Below are 19,807 nucleotides of genomic sequence, written 5' to 3'. Positions count from 1 at the left end.
TGGGGACACAGCATCCTCCACCCCTCGTGAGGTGAGGAGAGCCTCAGATGGTGGGGGGACTGTCACAAGATCTTCCAGATGCATTTCTGTTTCTTACTTAGGTGGCAAATTGCACAAAGTGAGGCTTGTCCCTCTCTGCGCTCTCCAGACTTCTGGCACTCAGCTATATCTGTAGCATAATTACGTCTCCTATCAGCTCTGTAAATAAAGTCTTGCAGCACAAAAAGCGGTCTGGATTAGCTGTTTATCAGTCCAGATGAGCAACAGAAAGGAATGCAGGGAAAAATCCAGGAACAGTCTGAGGCAAAAACTAATTCCCATTTATTCAGCTTTGCACTGCAGCCCAGCAATACCAGCAAGAACAGCACAAGCACTTACATCAGACAACATTACACCATGCAAATATTTTCATGGAGCACTTCCTGGGTATTCCTTTTTCTCTATTGCTTTACCTACCTAAGTTTTCATAAGTGAAAACCTTTGCTGAGGTACATTTGCTGAGGGAAATCAGGAGCTAGCAAGATAACAGGGCTATTTCCCAGGTGTAAAGTTTGCTTGGGGGAGAAGGAAGGCACAACTCCTCAAATTTGTTTTTCTACACCCCACCAAAACCAGAGAGTGGATACTCAGCCGTCAGCCTTTCCCAAGGCACTCAGTTGGCACACATCTGTGGGTGTGCACACTGGCACTGACACACACGTGCACAGATGCCACGCTTCACTGCAGCCATCCCCAGGTGGGATTTGGCCGGCACTACCTCCAGGATCCTCTGCAAGCTCAGCAGAAGCACACCAAGCATGCAAACCAGCACGTACAGAGGACGGACTGCTTCCCTGCAGCCTTCGGGGTGGTTCACGCTGCTGCAGGAACGCAGAGCACCCTCTGCACCTTCAGGCTGGCTCCCGAGTCCTCAAGGAGCTCCTCTCCCTCTGGTTGATGCCAGCACAGTGCCTGGGCTGAAGTCACGCTGCAGCTCTCCAGAGGCTGGATGGGGAGCAGAGCTGAGTTATTCCCTCCTCACCTGCAGGGTCCAAAAACTAAGGAGATAACGCACAGATAGCTTGCATTGCAGTCCGCTCCCTGCAGCCCTAGAAGAGCCGAGGGATGGTGCTGCAGGACGCCCGCTCTGCACCGGGACACTTGCACACAACCTCCTAACCAAGCCCAAACTGTCCCAGCACTGGTCCCCAAAGGATGCAGTGGTGCAGCACTGCCAGGAATAACGCGTGTGGTTATACAACGCGCTGTGTGTCTGTCACAGAGCCTGGTGCCCCCGGGGAAAGCAACGACAACCCCAGGCTGCTTGGTTTCAGTAGTGGCCAGGCGCAGATTTGAGAGATCAGCAGAGGAGGCAGCGGTGTCCCCATCAGCAGTGCCTTGCAGCTGGTGGGGAGCAGGAGAGCGCCCACGTAGCTGCACATCCCCGCAATCACGTCCCGGCTGTGTCCACCCCAGCTTTGACTGGAAATCAGGGAACACAAGGACGTCAAAGAGGCTGGGAGCGGGAGGCTGCCAGACACGCACACCCCGTCCTTCCCCGCCGGAGTCAACAGAAACATGGAGCATTCGGGGGCCAGGAAAAGACACCTCCCTCTTTACTTTTACTGGCTTTGGACAGGGAGGAAATGTTCTCCTGCAGCTGGTGAAAGAAAAACCCTTTTCTGCCAACCCCCTGCTGGGTGAACAGATGAGGGAGGTGAGGAGCTGGGGTGTGCTGCAAGCCCGCCGCTGAGGCTGCTGCTCTGCTCCTCTCGGGCCACTCGCACCAAGCACGGAACCACACAGACAGAGCAATTTGTCGAGGCGTCGTCTCAGTTATTTTGGGAGCACTTCAGAAACTCCTCCGTGGCTTCTGGGAAAGGAACACATTGAGCTGCTTGACCCTCTGATTTTTCTGTGGTTAGAGAAAAAAAAAATAAAGAGGGCATTATTTTTAAATGCTCGAAATTATTGCCATGCTCTATAAGGTGGCATTTCCCACCCAGCTGGGAAGGGCAAAAGACAGCCACCTGCGTTGTGGGAGGAAAAGGAGAGGAAAATTGCCACGTGGAGGAGTCTTCACCATGCATTGATCGCCCTCTCCATATGACTGGGGTCTGCACTGTCACATCCCCAGGTCCCTGTCAGGTACAGGAGGCTTTCACGCCTCTCCAGCTGTTTGTGTCCCTCGTGTCCCCCTGTTGTCGCAGGCTGCCCTTTGCCCCAGCGCAGCCCTTCACAGGCACTTGGGGCTGTCCCACACCCCAGCCCAGCTCTCTTACACCTCACTCCGTGGTCTGAACACGAGCTCACATCAATTTGTTGTGATCCAAGCCAAGTTTGTGTCTTCTTCAGTTCTGTGTATCACTGGCCTTCAGACGTATGAGTTAAAGCTCTCTTAGCTGCACAGGGTTATGGTTCCTGCGTAGGAAGTTTTGGTTACACCTGGGAGAAGGTACGTGCTGCGTGTGCCTTCAGGCATGGTGCTGCTCACAAGCACACAGCCAGACAAATTTGTCCTTACAACTCCACATGCAAAAAAAGACACACCCTTCTTTTATCTTCTGGTTCATCCTGGCTATTTCTCAGTACACCACAGGAGATTCTGGCCCAAATGTCGCTTAAAGAGGGGAGGCGATACAGAGGATCCCATAGGATACTACTGCAGACACTCTGAACCTCATGGTCATTAAGCCCTGAAAATGTTATTCCTTTTTTTTTTTTTTAATATATATTTATTGTGTCTAACACATTGATACCCAACAAAATATTTCTCCCTGTAAGAGTTAATAGAGAAGCAGAAACAGTGCCCTGGAGTGGAGCAGCCTTCCCAGCCGGTGGGATTCAAGGGGCTTCTCTCTTCTTGGCATTTCAGAGCTTACAATGGAAGCTACAAAGTTTGTAAATGTTCCCACTTGGCAGAGTTTCCATGTTTACTTAGACTTTGATTTATAAAGTGCATCTCAAAGTCCCCTTCCAAGACGAGCTATTTGCTGTATCAATCAGCGTGTGCGTGGGGATCAGATGTGGATACAGGGCTCCCAGCATAATTCTCTTAAGTGCAGCCTGCGGAGCTTTCTGTCATTTCATACTTAGTTTCCTATTGATTGTCCAATACATTTTGCTTCGGCCCATGTTATTAGATAGATGCAGAGGTTTCTCAATGCTGACTTCACTCCAAAACTACTTGGCAAGCATCCCACCGGCACACAGCATTGGCCCTGCTGTATATGTACATTTCATGCTGGGTCAGACTGGAATTGCTCGGATATTTCTCACTGGACATGCAGCAGTAGGTGGGTTGTCACCTGGTTCTCGAGCACCAATGACCATCTGCTGGCTAGAATTAAAACTGGCCAGGCGTTGGTCATGGGCCTCCTATCACTCAAAATAGCTTTGCTGGGGATCAAGTGACTGCTTTGTGACAGTTCTGACCAAGGGGATATTTTGCGACATGAGCTGACACCTGGAGGGCTCCCGAGAGGATAGGTGGAGTTTGCGTGGTGGGCTCAAGAGATGGTTGGAGAGGTAGGTTTAGGACAGGTGGCCAACACAAGCCATGAGGAACACCGTCTGCAGTGCAGAGAAGCCCCCAAATCTGTGATGGGAGCCACCTTAGGACAATGCATGTCTCTCCCCCAAGGAGAGATGTGGTCGTGGCGGTGTTTTTATTATTATTATTATTTTGGTTATTTGGTTTGCTTTGGTTTGGTTTTTGTTTTGTTTTATTTTATTGGTTTGATTTGATTTGTGGTTTTTTTTTTTTTGATGGTAGTGCTTTTTTTTTTTTTTCCCCAATTGTTTTCACTGGCCAGTAAACAAGGCAAGGGACATGCTCTGTTTCAGGGCTTCCTTGCACAGCAGACAGACAGAGTAATTCCCTCCTGCTTTTAAACACAACAAGTCCAGCTAAGAAACAGGAAGAAAGCTCTTTTGGTCAGCATAGCCCTTCCCCAGCAAATTTCTCCCCTGGATCTGTTCTATTAAGCCCTTGGGAGCTTGGAAACACTTTTCAGGTGTAAAAATAGTGCCTGCAAAGTCAGCAGTCAATCCCTGCTCTTGGACAGGTTGTATGGCAGGGGATTTTTTGCTTTATTTAATCCCCCAGACCAGTTCCAAACTCTATTCAAGGAAACAGGGACTCTCCCTGGCCATCCCGGTGCATGAAATCCTGAACAATATTCCACCTGAGCCATGTCAGGGAGGAAATTACAGAAAACAGATTTCCTGGTAAATTGAGCTCAGATCCGCATTACATAAATGATCCCAAGCAGCAGTGATGCCAAGGAACCCCTGGGACCCCAGCAAGGCTGCCACCCTGGGAGCCAGCCTCGGGGTCTCCCCAAGCCCCCTCTCAGCCCCGCTCTCCCTGCAGGCTCCCCAGTGACCCCAGCCCGACCAACTGCGGTGTTTTCGGATTTAAGTCAGGAGGCCATTCACTCAGGCACAGACTGGAGGGAGGTTTTGCTATCCTGGAAAGAGCTCCCATGTTTCCTAAGGGTCCTTTTTTTTCTCTGTCAGGGCACTGCATGAAAGGAGGAGGCTGGTGGGCAACAGGGCATTTACCAGGGTGCCCAGAAGTCATTACTGGTCTACTTGGGGCGGATGTAATCAGCAATTCCCAAAGAGGAACCTCTGTCCCAGCACTTCCAGCCCAAACCCTGGGGTTTAGCAACACTCCTAATATCCCCTCCCGAACCTCTTGCACAAAAAGTTCCCATTTCAGTAAATCAGCATTTTCTGACAAAACAAAACCAAAAAAAAGCTATTTCTCCAGAAAATTCTCAGTTGTCTCAACTGCTAATAGCCCATGCAAGTTGAATGCCCCAAGGACTTATCACTTTGTTATGTTCCTGGCACCACTTCCCATGTAACTTGCAAATTGTTGTTTGCCCAGCTCTGCCTCTAACAGATCAGGAGAAATTCTGGCTACTGCAGCAGAGGAAAATAGCAGTGTGTGTCCACTTTTGCTACTTCAGAGTTGTTCAACCAGAAAATAATGAAGAGAGAATTGTTTTTCCTTGGCTACGAAGTGTAAGTTATTGGTGAATAAATAAGCCCAGAGGCCAAGGGATGAAGTATTTATTGATTTTTGCAGTGTTTATTTCTGAGTTAATTTGCAACCCACACAAAGAGAGAAAGAAATCACTGTGATAAATATAAAATATGCTTTATATTGTGTGTATTATGAAAAGAGTTTCAATAAAAAGATTATTACATCTTTCTATGGAGTGTTCTCTGGGTTTGGTTGTTATCATATCCGACAGTATAATTTGATCAAATCTGAGCAGTTGCAAGGCAGACCCACACAATTTTTATACTTTGCTTTAAAGCACACAGATGCCATTCTGCAAAGCTGAAATTTAGTGGGAGAAGGAGATGCAGGAGACATAAAAGGAGATGAAGGAGATGTAAAAAATGCACTATCTCAGCTCCTTCTGAGATGAAATAATAGTCCCTTCTAGCTATGTATAGGTGTCTGGATGGGATTCCTCTATGTACAGCAAGCTCACATTGCCATCTCCTCAAATTTTCAGCGGCTCAGAGATGACAAGGCTTGATACAGGAGACTGTTATGCTCTGACAACTCCATCCGACTGCACTGTCTGCCACAGGTCCCCAGCTAATTAACTATTGATCTAAACTTTTGAGATTTTATTAGAATCTTCTGGATGTCACATTATTGCTAATAGGGCTTTAACATACAGCAGAGAGAGAACCGCCTGTGAAGATGAAATGTCCAAAACAATAATTTCTCAAGAAGCATTACCCTGTTTGCAAGGCAGGCTGTGAGCGTATACGTGCTGGCTCCGTGCGTGCTTGCAGAGAGCGCTGGCTGGTTCAGCTGCTTCGCAGGAGCCCCAGGACACTGCAGGCCCTGGCTCCTGGTGTTAAAGTCTTTGGACCCGATGTTACAAGACCTTTTATCTGCCTGTAAACTAGCCAGCAGCTCGCTAAATGGATCCCGTGAGTACAAGCATTGCACAGCAGCAGAGGGGAGGAGCACCAGGCTGGGTTTCCTGCAGCACATGCAGAGAGAGGTTCAGCAGAAGATCCCAGCAGGCATGTCCCATCTGAGGCTGCATGTGCCAGAGCCTGTTCTTCTTTGGCACAGAGCAGCAACACGAATGAGGAAGAGAGGCACCAAACCTCTGATCAGCAAGGGGACCACGCTGGCTTCAGCACAGGGCACTTTGAGCTATTCCTTCGGCCTGTTTCCCAGTCTGAACTCCCAGCTGGTTTAAAAGAAGGAACATGCTGTATGGTGAGCTACTGTTCCCATATCAACACCCCTACAGCAGCAGAAAGGGCACATCCTCTCCTGTCCGGGTCACGCTTCTTTGCCAAGCACCTTATTGTCAGTGGACGCAGCAGGTTGTGTGCTCTCGTTGAACAGGAACTGGCCAGCACTTCTGAGCAGCTTCCAAGTAAGAGATGCTGGAATCTACTGAATAAATACAGAAGGACAGGTCTAAACAAGCACGGTTCAAGTGGCACAATTCATCTAGCTTCCTGTCAGGGCCTTATCTGTTAGCCTTTCTATTTTTGTTTATTTGCTGTAGCATATTTTCTTTATTTGTATTGTACTTTCTGGCAGCAGTTCTCTAGTGCTGCCTCCAGCTACCTTCCTAAAGGTGCTCTAGCACATGAAGGAATGATATGCCTGATATTTGTAGCCTTAGTGATTCACAATGATTCTTCTTCATATCAAAAAAATAACATATTATGAGGAAGAAACCTAAATTCCTGTGCTCTGGACGCTTGCCATAGAAAGAGAGACAGCAAGGAGCTTTGATGCCTTTGTTCTCTGACACACTCAGGAAAGGCAGCACCATACTGTGCCTACGCGAATTAGACGTGTTCTGTCTTTACAAGAGCTTTCCCAAGTGTCCCTTAAACCTTTTCCATGCTAAGCACTGCCATGCTGCTGTTCAGCATCCAAGGCTGCTGGAAAGCTTCCTGAACATTCAGCAACAAAAGCAGCCTGTTTTAGGAAGAGCCTTGGGCCAGAAGAGGGAAATACATTCGGTCCCTCCCATTATCTGTGGTGGTGCTTTGCCTAGGCTGCCCGCACTAACGCTGGCAGAAGGGCAAAGTTTATCTTGCAGCAGTGACTGGAAGGATGCTGTTGGCCTTGGCAAACCCATAGCACGTTACACTTCTCCACAGCTTTGTGCTTGTTTTGCTACTCTGCAACAGGGAGACGGTAGAAACTCGTGGTGTTGTTTTGCTCATACTGTGGCAAATGTAGCAGAATCCTTTCTCCAGATGCTCCCCCCACAATTCCCCTTCCACTTTAGCTCTATTCTTCAGACCAAAAAGAGAAATGTGGATGATTTTAACAGTGGCAGACTCTAGGGTTGTCTTCATTATCTGCAAGGAGCATCCCCACAGCCATGCTCATGCCCAGCCTTGCTGCTCTGGCTGGAGAGGTCCTTCTCCAGCAGCAGAAGCGCTGTGCACTCTGGAAGCAATGGAGATGGCAGGGACATGATACACATCGCACCAATCCTCAGGATACTCAACAAACCTCGCTTTAAAAGTGGAGTGAGGGCAATTTGCACGATAAAGGTACTAGTGGTGGGGAAATCCAGCAGTATTTTGCTGGAGGTGAACACTGACATGATTGCCTGGCTGATGCCACATCCAGGGCTGCCTCTCCACCTTCTCAGAGCCTTCCCTTTTGCTGGTGAGATGGGTTTCAGGAGCTGACATATACACACGAAGAATGAACCTTTCCAGCCTGTGCTCATTTTCCTGTTTAAATCAGCGTGTTTTACCATAGCAACTACCAAAGAAGGAATCAGCAGTGTTTGAGCAAACAAACACCTATTAGAGATCCCTTCTGGAATATTTATGCTTTGTTCCCCAAAGCCCACTAAGTGCACTGATGGAGCAGCTCAGCACGGCGCTGCGTGGAACCAGGAGTGTCAGGAGAGCCTTTTCTCAGCTGCCTGGCAAAGTGGAAAAAACATTCTTCAGCAGACTGTTTATCAGTCCCGGAGTTTAACCAGATCCACACAGCGTGATTGAGAGACCGAGAGGAGGAAGCCACTCCATCAGAGGCCAGGACATCCTCATCCTTCCTTTGCAATGAGGGTAGAGGCTGCACACAGCCTTGAAGACTGGCCGCAAATTCCAAAATTTCTGGTTTTCAAACTCCCTGAAGAATTCACCCCAAAATCTAACGAAACACTTTTGGTCAAAATCTGTCATTTTTATGCTGATGTTTATAATGAACTGAAGGAGATAAGAAATGGAACTGGAGTTTGTGGGGTGGGAACTGGAAGGTGTTCAGGAAAGGAAATGCAGCTTACGGGGTATAATAGGAGAATCAAACCTAGGATGGAGGATGTAGTGACATAAACACTTCCTTCAGCAGTGCAGGCAGCCACTTGTCCACCTCTCTCTTTGCAGCCTCTTCAGTGCTGCAGAGGTAACCAGAGGCTGTTCTAACAGCCCTGAAAGCTGTTCAGGAGCACATCCTCCTTCAAACAGGACCAAGGAATTGAGGTGGAGACCATGGAGGGAAGGAAAGACTTTTAAAATGGATTTTACTGCTGTGTAACAGCAATCTGAGAAGGTAGTTTGTATCTCTCACCATTCACCATTCGTCATCCAGAACCTGCAGAATGGCCTCGTGGCCTCTTGTTGTCCAGGAAAGCCAAACACCGAGGATTGTATGGGTACCTGCTCTCCTGGTGTGTGTTTTCCTCCCTCAGGAAGCAAATCAGATGGCCTGTTCCTGAAAACACTCTCCCCAAAACCTCACTGCTGCAGGCATGTGCTGACATTTGACATGTCTCTTGTTTGTCATTTGTGCCAAGTATCACTTCCTTGACAATGACGGAACTGCTCAAAGGAGGGTCATAAACCAGAATGAAATGATTCTGCCGAAGAAAAGTTGTTTATAATTGTGTATTCCCGGAGTTGTCAGCCAGCTCTTATGAGTAAATGTTGTTTTACAACTGAAAAAATTGTGTGAGCCTGCAGCTATTGCTGTTTTTGCTTGGGTTGAGTTTTCTGCATAAATCAAGTTAGCAAGAAAATTGTGTACCATTACACTGACAGGAAGGTTTAAAACACTTGAGGTATTTAAACTGAACTGTGGGTCTTGTCAAAAACACCAGAAACTACAACAAGCATGAAATTGTACCAGCTCCCCTCCACTGAGGCTCTTCCATTTGCAGCTTCTGGGATCACCACATGTTTGAAGAGAATGGCCACGCGAGAAGAGACGTGCACATTTGTATTTTATCTCATTTGGTAGTTGATGGATCTGTGGGGAGTTGGGTACTGAGGAAATAGTGCCTGTTTTCCCAAATATTTTCATTTGAAAAGGAGCAACATAGTTACACTGCTAGGAAGCATATGCCAGAGCACCGCAGGAAAAGGGGCCGCCGAAAGCATCGTGCATTGCTCCCAGACGCAGAAGGGGGGAGTGGGAACAACTGATGGAGCAAACATCTTGGAGGACGTCAGCTTCGCCGGTGGGATCTGCGTCAGTCCAGGCGTGCAGACTGGATAGATAGAGAGAAGATGCTGTTCTGCCTGTGCAAAGACAATATACACATGGTCAAAGTATTTCAAACATCCTCCAGCGCAGGAAGCAAGGGAATAAGAAGCAATGTAAGCAGAAGAATTAAAATCAGGCTGTACGTTGGTATACGTTTAAATTGGCACTGCCACCCAAGCCCTGCTGTCCTTCATCCCAGATCCGCTCTCTTGCATGCATCCCAGCGATGCTCTACAGGCACAAACACCCGCGTGCCCACAGGAGGAATCCCAGCGAGGTGTCCCTAGGAGAGGCTTGCAGCGGGTATTTCAGGCTGGCTGCTTGCCTCCCCGCTGTGCTGGGTCCCCTGCACCTGCTCACGGCTCCGCTGTGGAGCAGAGCGGGTGGCACGGTGGCCCTGGTGGGTGGCCTGGGTCCGTGGAGGCAGTGGCAGCTTTTCACTGCCACCTTAAACACAGAGCCAAGATAAAGAGCTCGTTTTGCTCTTAAGGCACATCTCCCCTCCACAGCTCATTTGCTGTGCCTAGGTACACGAGGAGGATATGTCTTCTGAACAGGATGCCACGGGATATGACGGCTAACTCTGGCCGTATTAACGTAGGTACATAGCTTCTTGGACAAGCAAATTTCCTTGGAATGTATTATCTAATCTGCATTCTGGATTACAACGTGCTGTGAAGACACAGACAACACTGAAGGAAAATGAGGCAGGATTCCTGTAAGATTTATTTCAACATAGTAGAGGTCTCAGTCCTTTCAGTCCCCACTGCCACAAAATAGCAGCAAAGGGTTCGGAATCTGACCTCCTAAAACTGCTTGAAATTTATCATTTTTCAGCCCTAAGAGCTCTAATATTTAGCTGTGAGTTGTGTGCTTACAGCACAGGAGATGAGTCGAGCAGAAATGAAGTGTGCTGCAGCGCGCGGTGCTCCAGGCACCTGCCTGAGCCGCAGGATCCAGCATCGCCTCTCGCTGTTACAGCACAGCGAGGAGCCTCCAAGCTCTGGCTCCAGCAAAGCAGAGATTTTCAAGTCAAGCTTCGGGAAGGAAAGGCCGATCGCTGGACCAGTTCAGCCACCTGGGGCCTATACAAAAGCCCGGTGACAAGGACATGCCACTGCCAGGGGAAGCCTTGGAGAGCTGGAGTACCACAATGCGGCAGCCATGGGCTCAACCTGCTCTCAGATAATAGGGCACATTTTTTGCAGTTTGTTCAGGGCAGTAAAGCCCCCTGAAGGGCTATTCAGTGACTGACATCAATGAGTGCAGGGGATAAATAATAGCAAACTGCTGCTTTGTTTTCTGGTGTTGGAAGGAGATGAAGAGGGAGCATTATGTGACCATTTAACCTAAATGATGCGAAGCCGGCTGTGCTCGCCTGCAGAGCCCTGTTTGTTTATCCAGCGATGCTATGCACAAGTATTTGGCAGGCTTTTCTCAAGCTATTCCAAGAAGTTTTTCCTTAAACAAGAGAACCCTGCTGTCCTTTGCAATGTTCTCTAATGCAAGGATTCATAGGGTTTCTCCAATGAAAGTTATTACACACCACCCAGACACCCAGCATGGAGAAATAAGGAGGAAGGGGCACTGTTTGTTTTCATGTATTTTTAATTGCATTGCATTTGCTGGTGCTGCCTTCTCCCATGAACTCGGGCATGATGACCAAGGAGAGGTAAGTGCCATCAGCAGCCCTGATGGCAGCAGGGGACAGCCCCCGGCAGCAAGCACTCACACCACACACACACACGGGTCACATCGCACAACGCAGGGGTCAGGAGATGGCCAAGGGGCAGCACACATATGCACTACCTTAACCACTACAACGACACCTTCCTGCAACATCTAGGGATCCCACCCACACATCCGGAAGGTTGTATGTTTTGTCCATTGACAAAGATGTGGGTGAAACCTGTCCACACACCCAAGTGAATCCACACAGACCATTGCTAAAGGACAGAAATACCCCGTGAAAAGTGGAGGAACATTTCTCACAGGCCACTTACTCTCCTACTGCTTTTCCACAGAAAACTGAAAATTGCTTCAGCAGACAAAGGTGGGAACTATTTTAACAGTCCCTGGCATTAAAAACCATGGACTCATCAGAGGTTTTTATGGCATACTACAAATGTTGCCACCCCTCATCTCCAGCTCCATCCCCCTCAGACACTAGCACCTTATTTCTAAGCAGGAAGCCAATATTTCCCATTTCCCTGGGCCCTACCAGCCCTTTCTCTTCTCTTGGCCTGCTGGTTAAGTTCAACTCAGAGCCATTGACCTCAGTCGGTACATAGCATGAAGTTTGCTCTTTCTCTTCCAGACTTAAAGAAGATACTGTGCACCCAAGAATTTGTTGGCCTTTCCTTTTTCCATGATATCAATGTAGTACAAGTTCCCATTTTTCTCTGCCAACTCTGTCTCACTCATACCCTTAGATCATCAACACTACCTGCAGAGATTTTACTATTAAGCATTCATGTCTTGATTTTTTTAGTACCACCAAGTTCCAGCATTTCTTTCCTGAATATGATTTTACACAATTTATGCCATCAGTGGACAAGGCTGATCCTTTGCTAGGGGACTGCCAGCTGTGTGCTCACACTGTCCAAAAGGCAGGCTATGCAAGTTCTGGCTCAATGTCAGCTTAATGCCATGATGCGATTCCCAGATTGGATCTGGGTTACCTCTGGTCCCTAGACCAGCCACCAGAAGATGCCCTTACACAGGGCAGCTGATTCCAAATCTAAACTGAAGTGTTGTTAATCTGCTCTCCACATTAAGTCACTTTGTATGTGCCCCAGACTGAGGTGACAAAGGGAACACTTTGGTAGGTAGAATTTTTAACTTTCCTTTGTTAAGAGCTGCAGCTAAAAGATTTTTTTTTTTTCCCTAGCACTACTGTGGATAAGATTAGAGAGCTCCCTAGGCACAAAATGAAATTTAGCACCAGAAAGCCCCAGGAGAAGAAATGGGTGATTGCAAGCAGCCAATGTACATTATGCTCAAAGAGGGCAAAATTTCTGAAGCGCTTGCAGGAGCTAATTCAACCACTTCTCCAGGTGCAGACAGACTTTCACAGGAGGTAGGCAATCCCTTGGCCCATAAGCAAGGGGAAAGGTGAAGTCCTGAGTTGATGGGCATAAGCTGTAATCACACATTTCGACTTATTTTTTCTGGATCTCATGATCTGAAATGTCATTTCCATTTCATGCTACACAGCAGTTGGCATTGGCTATGGTCTGGCTCACCCTAGTGGTCTGAAGTTTAATGAGATGTATGTAATGCTCTTTAATAGCTTTGGCTGATTTAAGTATTAAGGAAAAGTCATCCGATCACTTGTGAGCAGTTAAATTAAAAGCAAACTGGATTTTGCTAACTATGGTGTGTTTCTAGGTGATAAATGCTTTTTAACAAATCCCATAAAATATCCTCTCTCTGCTGCCCTGACTGTAATTTGGATTTTTATGGTATTTTTTTTATAGTTCTTCAAATAATTTCATCAGCATAAGGTCTCCTACTGGATGGAAATTTAATAAAAAGCTGAATTGTTGTGAAAGGTATGAGCATGATCTAATCTTGCCCACTCTTATTCCCAGACCTTGTAAATGTATTCCTAACAGTCTGAAAGTTAATAATTAATAAATGCAAGAAATTACTTGGAAATTTCAAGCTCACACCCTACTCTGCCCACCTGCCTGGCCAGTGATAATTAACACTTTCATGTTTGAGTTGCATGTCCCAGTGCCTCTGTGGTGCAGTGTAACCAGATTCACTACCCAAATAAAGATGCGGCATGTCCCAGGTGTGTGTATCAGTACATGCGTGGCTGTGCTTTTGGCACCAGTGGGATCTCTCAGGTTTGTAAATCTGCTCTTAGAGTGAGTTTGCTGGGTTCACACCTGGGCAAAACTGTCCCCAAGTAAAGATGCAGAAAATGCCCAGTTCTTTTTTCAGGTCATGACATGGCGAAACAACCGCCCATGGGCAGCAGCCATGATCTGGACCACGACTACTGAAACAGCAAGGGAAGAGAAAATCCCCCATGGCAGCAGGCAATCTGTGCTCCGATACTCCAATACCTTTCAGAAGGCACAGTTTCAGCTGTAAGGGTTTCAACCGCCAGAAACCCTTGAATTCTACATTCTTCTCTGGGCCATAGATGTCCTCATAGAGCAATTTGGATGTAGGACCAATTTTTCAGTTTCACAGTTCATCTTTTAATTCAGTAGCCTTATTATTTGATGAATAAACACATGATCAGGAAATTGCCCCTGTTTGGTAGCAAGAGTTTTAGGGCTAAGTGCTGCAAAACCGTGGTCTTATTTTTCCTGCAGATATTTAGGGAAATGAACCTCCAGCTGAGAGGTTTATTACAGTCAGCCAGACCAGGTCTATGCTGTGGAGGCCAGGACTTCCCAGCTCCTTGCCTGGGTACTTGTCTGCCTGCACGCACCCCCAGTTTTGGATCGATGCAGACACGCTCCACCATGGTGTCCTCCCTTGCAGGAAGCAGCACCCGGTGCAGGGATGGGAAAGGAGCCACGTACACAGGCTAGACTAAGGGAAGAGCACATGTGAAAATGGTTGGAAGTCAGCAGAGCTAACGGAATTCATCCCGGAGCACTTGGGAACCAGCCAGGGGGATTTCTAAAGCATTAGTGGTTATCTCTGATAACCCCAAGGGACAGGAGAAACAAACAGTGCCCCAGCTTTAAAAAGGAGAAAAAGAGGCCCCAGGAGTTATCCACCACCCTACCTAACTCTATTTCTCGGAAAGATACTGGAACAAATCATTAAATAATCAATATAAACACCTAGAAGATAATAAAATGACTAGAAAGAGCCAGCGTGGATTTCTCAAGAACAAATCACATCAAATCAATCTAATTTCCTCCTCTGACAGAATAACAGGCCGGGTGGACATGGGAGAAGCAGATGTGATATATCCTGACTGTAAAAAGACTGTGTACTCAGTATTACATGACAGTCTCACGAGCAAATTAGGGGCATGTGAGCGAAATGGGAACATAAACAGAATTACCATAATCTGGGTGCATAAGCAGGAGAAAAAGCACTTCTCAAAGAGGCCATTTGAAGTGAGGACACAGGAGCCTAGTTTCTTCATCATGTTCATTAGTAACTGATTTGTATGATAGCAAAGATAATACAACCTTATAAGCTGGGAGGTATTGTAAACAGTACAGAGGAGAGGATCTGAATTCAAATTGATCTGGATAATGGGATGAAATCTGTAAGCTGAAACTCGATGAGGACAAATACAAAATACTGTGCTTAGGCAGGAAAAATCGAACGTACAAATGCAAAACGAGAAATAACTAACAAAGCATCGCTGAAAGGGTGGTGATACCAATTACTCTATCACTTCTGCCTGCATGTACAGTATTTTTTTGCTGATTACAATGGTTAACCTAGAATTTACTGTTGTGTACTGATACTATTGATGTTGACAGAGCTGGAGGCAGCTCACACATTTTTATTTTTGGCAAAGAAAATTTCTTTTCCTGAGGTTCATTCATTAAAAAGTAACTTTGGAGGGGGGGGGGGGGGGGGGCTAAGTGGAGAAAACGTGGTGAGTGTGAGGGTTAAGCATTAAGCGCCAGGCTGCAGAATCACAGTACTACAGTCCTGTCTGGGATGGATGAGCTGTGGTGTGTGCACTGTGCCATCGCATCCCGATGAGCCCTGTGAGTCCCAGGCCATCCCTGCCTGAAGGACGGGACTGGAGATGCTCTGTATACGGTTAGGCCAAGACAGGAAATCTCAGCTATGGTCACTTCTCAGTACCATACCCAAAAAGGTGTTTCTTGCTAGATCCAGCAGAAAGGGGTTGATCCAGGTCCTGAAGCAGAAGTTTAAGAGTTCTCTTATGTTCCCATACACCGTAATAGCAGGCTCCCTTTTACTACTATCAATATATAAACCATTTTTCTCTCTCTTCAGGTTTTTTCTATAAGGAGTTTCAGGGGGTGGCATTCACTCTGTCCCAGCATCTCTCCAGTTTAAATCACTGGAAACGGTTCACAGAAGAGCTTGGAGTTCTGAAGTGGACATTAAAGCAACTTGTATTTATCTGAATTCACAGATTTTCAAACTTCGCTGTGTGTGTCCCTCATCTGGTTCCCTTGCATGTGCTGTAGGCCACGTCCACCAAGACAGGACAGGAGGGGTCCCTCGCGCCGTGCTCTGTCTCACACAGTCATTATTTTCCTCTATTTATACAAAGAGTATCTAATAAAGCAGGAGGAGATACTGCCTCTTTGTTTACTGGAAATATAACAATACAATGCTATTCTAAAGCAGGAGGCAGTGTACAGCACAGGGGACAAACAACAGTCAGAGAGACCTCTTCTTGCTATTGTTGCTATTGTTGTCATTGTGTATCATCATCAAAAGTTCAAAACAGATTTTGAATTATCCCTGACATAATTCCACTAACTCATTAGAATTACAGTACATATGAAATAAGCTTATCCTCAGAGACAATAGGGATGAGAGGAAACAAGCTTTGATGTAAATCCAGGAAAAGTCATCGAACATTTCGGTGTGAATATGTCTTGCCATGCTGGATTTTTTTTTTCCATTCAAAACTGAGTTATATAAAAGAGAACAAAGTATTTCACTTCTGAATACCACATGTCACAACTAGGAAAGCCAGCATGAATCTGGAAGATGAGCAATCTTATCATTCCTCTTCTTGGTAGTGTCTGGGTCACCAAGACAGGAAATCTCTCCCATACCGTGAACACGACACATTCCCGGGCTCCCTGGGACAGAACTGGCTTTGAGCATTTCACCATCTGAAGCAATCCTGAACATCATTCCCCCATGGGTGAGAAGCCACAGTTTCATCTTCCCTGCATGGGAAGGATTGGGAGGGAGGACAGCTAGGGGTGGGACAGAGGGACAAGGAGTCAATTCATGGAGAAGCAGGCTTGCTTATGCTCCTCGAAGCCATGTCTCAGCAACAGCTACCATCACCTAGACCTCAACCCCTCTCAGAAGCAGCATTCAGTGGGTTCTTCAGACCTCCAGCACACACAAAGCAGGCAGAAGGTATTTGAGCTACTTGAGCTACCTCAAGCAGTGTCCACTTTGCCCTAAATACACTGTTTGTGATTGCTGCTGTGACTTCTGCTTTTCCCTGTACGACTGTCAGACAGAATTGAATTGGTCTGGAGCCAATGTTCGTTCACCCCTTCTCCTTTTCCTCTCCCTCCCCTCAGCTGCCACCAGAGCCGTGCAGGAGGCACGTCCACACACTGCACCTCTCCTCCGATGTCCTGCACCGCTGCAGAACGGGGACTAACTGGGGCTGCCAGTGTCCCTGCCCTGCCCCTGCGTGCCGTCAGCCCTTCTCCCTTTCAGTGTCACCATTTCCCTTCCAGGCAAGCACCTGCCCAGCCACATACCCTGTGTGACGTGGGGAGAGCAAAGCAATAGCTAGGCCAGATGTTTCCTTCTGCTGAGGAGAGTGGCGGAGGAAAATCCCCCCGGCGTGCAGCAGCGGTCCAAGCAAACGCTTCCTGAACACGTGCGTCTTCTCTCAGCTACAGAGCCCATGAGAATGCTCAAGATACAAATCTCAAATATTTGGAATATTAACATCTATCAGTTTCACACGTTCCTTAACGTAGCATATTTCTTGCATGACTGATCCTGCCATATGGTAACATTAGCCTGTACCATTCCCATCTGGCTCTGCTTTTATTGTATGAAAAGCATTTTGACAGGAGGTAGCATCTTTCCTTTTCCACCCCTCCTTCTCCTCCCGCCAAAAACTGTATGATTTCTCCTCAGATGAACCCCTCCTGTGGTCCTGTGTGAGAAGCTTGTCTGGATATTCTGTCTAAGCTTTAGCTCAGATTTCAAATATTTTGTATTTGGGAAGCAGAGCTAAATCCCCGGAACAAGTGAACACAAACTTCTTTCCAAAAGGAATTTTTGGTGTTCCTTGGTGCTAAGCCAAGAAGGAAGCAATGGGTCATGAACTAGCTGCTGGAAAGCTTATCCGCACCCTCTCCCATCCCCTACACTCTGCTCCGCAGTCAGCACACCTGTGTGCCTGTTAGTTTGTGACTCTGCCACTAACTTTCTTCCCTCCACTCTGCTCTGGACAGGCAGGAGACCCCCTGCCTGTGGATTAGCAGAGCGAGCAGCTGAGAGGCCGTGTTGAACCTGGGGTCTCTCCCCTTCCAGCACCCAGCATCCAGCACCAGCTGCTCCGCAGGGAGGTGCAGAAAACCCTGAAGGAGGTGCAGACAAGACGGGTCACCCCCTGACACACCTCCAGTTCCAGCTATGAACCTCTGGGAATTTTTTTCCGTGGGGCTATCAGTTTCTTGTACTCTCGACTCAGTTACATGCTCCATGGAAAAAAGTTCCTTTACCAGCTCTGGCTTATCCCGTTATCACTGCCAGCATGTGTCTTCATTCTTGCACTACAAAGAAATCCAAATCTCTCGACGTGACTCTTCGCACTTATTCATGACCACAGATATTTTTATCATGTCCCCTGCTACGTTCCTTTTCTAAAGTAAACCACATCCCACATTTCCATGTCTTCCCTTTGAAACTTCAGCATCCTTTTGTATGGTGATATGGGACCCTGGCTGAGCCCTCCAGATATCAATACAATATTTATAATAGTAGCAAGTGCAGAAAAGGTAAGAATACAGCCCATTGTGCTGGCTGTCACTCTGTGCTGGGCCAGCAGCCTGTAAAACAGCTCATGCTGCATCAGCGTGCTCTGCGAGCAGGATTATGGCCTTCATCCATGCTTGCTCCCTTTGTCCCACTGCCACTAATCTACTTCATTATTTAGCACACTGAAACGCAATACTCATGCCCCCCCCCCCAACACAGAATCAATTAAAATGCAGCTGAAAGAGGAGAACTTGTCCATAAACAGCAGGTCCTAATGAGACGTGAGTTCGCACATCTTCTATCACAGCCTATTAAAAGTTGACACTGTGTGTGCTTAAACAGCACAGCTAAACTTCGCAAAGAAAACCTCCATCCAGCACTGTAACAATAACAGCAGGATGTGAATGACTACTTGGCTGCAGATCAACAAGAAAGTGATAGTCTGCAAATGTTGTCAGAATAACACGAAAAATAATCACTTAATATTTGCAATGTATTTTTTTCTATACTAATTCAGCATTTCAGTGTGCAATCAGGAAAGGACACCACAAGAGGGAAGCAGTGTTTCACTTTCGTTTCTTTAGTATTCGAGGCTAATTCTTTTTAAAAATGTATATTTTGACCATTAGAACAACCTCCCTGATGTGACAAAGCAATAAATATCACCCAGGAAGTCTCTTATTCAGAGAATTTAAGTTGACAGGAGCTGTTTGGGACTGCAGGTTAAAAAAATCTGCTTTCAGAACAGCTTGCAGAATTCAGAATTTATTAAAAATGAGAAGCGTGTTTAAAAGGAGAAGAAGCAATAAAGCTGTCACAAAACATAAAATGAAAGTGGACAGCTCACTTGCCAGCTGCCTTAATGCATGCCTGTCATGACAGTACCTGCTGGCCAAAAGCTAATACTTTAGGATATATGGTCCTGCTTTCCATTTAAAAAATGAGTTTGTCAGTTCTTGATTTCCAGTGCAGACAAGACACGGAACTTACCGTGGAATTGCTTATATACTTATAGCCTGAAGATATAGCAACTGTTTTCTGACATAAATTATTTGACAAACATAACTTCACAATTTTCTGGTTTTAATGGCATTGATGGAGAGAGAATTATCTGATTAAACTCGGTGCTGAGAAACTTACCTATTTTCAAGGTTATCAAGTTTAAAAAATATAATAATCTATGGTCCCTGTAAAATAGTACTGGTACTGAAATGTTCAATGGAAAATTATCATTTTCTCTGAAGACTGTCTGTCAGCAGACGGTACTGACACCACTGGACAATGTGCACTCTGGACATCTGGGTCTCCTGCAGAATGAAACAGCCAGCAAGGAATATTTGAGGGAATTTTGTCATTTCCTGCAGTAAACCCCTGCTCCTGCTGGAGATTCCTACAGTCATCTCTGATGCTGCACATTAGAGAGCAATTTTTAGCCTTTCCAGTGAACCCTTCTCTACAGCTACTGAGGAAAGGAACCACAGAGCTTTGCAGAAATGTATCAAAGAAGGCTGAAATATTACAATTCCTTCTGTTATTAGCAGAGAAGATGAGAACAAAAGCCAGCAAAAGTCGACCACAGGTGTAGGAGCTTGGCAGAGGTCAGGAGAGAAACAGAGCCTGCTTTTGACAGCAATATGCTCTCTGACCGAT

The sequence above is a fragment of the Anser cygnoides genome, chromosome 14 (genome assembly GCF_040182565.1).
Source record: "Anser cygnoides isolate HZ-2024a breed goose chromosome 14, Taihu_goose_T2T_genome, whole genome shotgun sequence".
Lineage (NCBI taxonomy): Eukaryota > Metazoa > Chordata > Aves > Anseriformes > Anatidae > Anser > Anser cygnoides.
This window is presented reverse-complemented; position numbering follows the sequence as displayed.